Consider the following 2,500-nt stretch of genomic DNA (forward strand, 5'->3'; position numbering starts at 1 on the left):
CGGGGTGAATAGTGTTGGAACGCGGCCCGCGGAAGTCGTAGCGGCCGGAGGTACCGGGGGCGAAGCCCCGGCCCGGCCCGGCCCGGCGGCCGAGTGTGGCCGGGGAAGAGGCCTCTTGGTCGGATTGGGAAAATAAACTAATCCCCCCATTCATTTCAATGGTCGGAGGTACCAGGGGTAAGCCTGGCGGTACCAGGGGTAAGCCGGGGGGTACCAGGGGTAAGCCTGGCGGTACCAGGGGTAAGCCGGGGGGTACCAGGGGTAAGCCTGGCGGTACCAGGGGTAAGCCGGGGGGTACCAGGGGTAAGCCTGGAGGTACCAGGGGTAAGCCGGGGGGTACCAGGGGTAAGCCAGGGCCGTCTCGGCCGCGGAGAGTTGCCCGGGGAAGAGGCCTCTTGGTCGGGGTGAATAGTGTTGGAACGCGGCCCGCGGAAGTCGTAGCGGCCGGAGGTACCGGGGGCGAAGCCCCGGCCCGGCCCGGCGGCCGAGTGTGGCCGGGGAAGAGGCCTCTTGGTCGGATTGGGAAAATAAAATAATCCCCCCATTCATTTCAATGGTCGGAGGTACCAGGGGTAAGCCTGGCGGTACCAGGGGTAAGCCTGGCGGTACCAGGGGTAAGCCGGGGGGTACCAGGGGTAAGCCTGGAGGTACCAGGGGTTAGCCTGGAGGTACCAGGGGGTAAGCCGGGGGGTACCAGGGGTAAGCCTGGAGGTACCAGGGGTTAGCCTGGAGGTACCAGGGGTAAGCCAGGGCCGTCTCGGCCGCGGAGAGTTGCCCGGGGAAGAGGCCTCTTGGCCGGGGTGAATAGTGTTGGAACGCGGCCCGCGGAAGTCGTAGCGGCCGGAGGTACCGGGGGCGAAGCCCCGGCCCGGCCCGGCCCGGCGGCCGAGTGTGGCCGGGGAAGAGGCCTCTTGGTCGGATTGGGAAAATAAAATAATCCCCCCATTCATTTCAATGGTCGGAGGTACCAGGGGTAAGCCTGGCGGTACCAGGGGTAAGCCGGGGGGTACCAGGGGTAAGCCTGGCGGTACCAGGGGTAAGCCGGGGGGTACCAGGGGTAAGCCTGGCGGTACCAGGGGTAAGCCGGGTGGTACCAGGGGTAAGCCTGGAGGTACCAGGGGTAAGCCGGGGGGTACCAGGGGTAAGCCAGGGCCGTCTCGGCCGTGGAGAGTTGCCCGGGGAAGAGGCCTCTTGGTCGGGGTGAATAGTGTTGGAACGCGGCCCGCGGAAGTCGTAGCGGCCGGAGGTACCGGGGGCGAAGCCCCGGCCCGGCCCGGCGGCCGAGTGTGGCCGGGGAAGAGGCCTCTTGGTCGGATTGGGAAAATAATAAAAAAAAAAAAAAAAAATCCCCATTCATTTCAATGGGCGTGGGGGGGGGGCGGCTCGGTGGCCGAGCGTGGGCGTGGAAGAGGCCTCTTGGTCGGATTGGGAAAATAAAAAAATCCCCCCATTCATTTCAATGGGCGGCGGTACCAGGGGTAAGCCTGGAGGTACCAGGGGTAAGCTTGGAGGTACCAGGGGTAAGCCTGGCGGTACCAGGGGTAAGGCAGTACCGATTTTGGTCGTTAGGGGCGCTGTAGTAGGTAAGAGTCAGGGGGTGAAGGAAGGCTAAAGGCTTAGAAGGTGAGCGATCACCAAAATACCTTCGGAAACGTATATAGGAGAGCATGTTTCGAGCAAGTGACCTCCATTGAGAGTCACCGGAGTCCCCTCAGACAATTATCCGACCATCGTGAGGGTGTCTCCAGCCACCCACAGCGCTTAGCCGGCCTCTTACTTTGAAAAATGTTCTATCTCCCCACTTTCGGCTAAATTTCTAAGTCCCCCTCCGGGCGGTCGACGGCAGTTGGGAAGGCCGCCCGAGAGGCGCTCCGGGCGGGTAGCCCGGGCGAAACGCCGGCCTCTGACGGCGGAGCTCCGCACTTTCGGCTATTTTCTAAGTCCCCCTCCGGGCGGTCGACGGCAGTTGGGAAGGCCGCCCGAGAGGCGCTCCGGGCGGGTAGCCCGGGCGAAACGCCGGCCTGTGACGGCGGAGCTCCGCACTTTGAAAAATTTTCAATCTCCCCACATTCGGCTATTTCCTAAGTCCCCCTCCGGGCGGTCGACGGCGGGCGCGCAGCCGGGGGAGGCGTTTCCCCCGGCGGCCCCGGCGAGTCGTATCCCCACCCCTCCACCCCCCAACACCTTTCTCTCTTCCACATCGCACCACAGCGACCACTGACCGATACGCAACAGAGACCCGCCTTCGGAGGGCCCCCGCCGGCACCGGCCACGCGCCGGCGCTCGGGCGGACGGCTCCTTCGGCTTGCGGGTCGACCCCCGCGCTGCGACGGGCGTGCCCCCCGGGGCACCACCGGCGCAGCGCGAACCCGATCGGCGGCGAGGCCGAGCCGACCCCCCGCGCCTAGCGCGGTCACCCAGCCGTCCTACCACCGGACCCCCCCGCCGCTCCCGCCCCATCTCCCGCGCCACCCTCCTCGGGACGGAGGGTGGCGCTCCC

This window comes from Hippocampus zosterae, unplaced genomic scaffold (assembly GCF_025434085.1).
Source record: "Hippocampus zosterae strain Florida unplaced genomic scaffold, ASM2543408v3 HiC_scaffold_22, whole genome shotgun sequence".
Classification (NCBI taxonomy): Eukaryota; Metazoa; Chordata; class Actinopteri; order Syngnathiformes; family Syngnathidae; genus Hippocampus; species Hippocampus zosterae.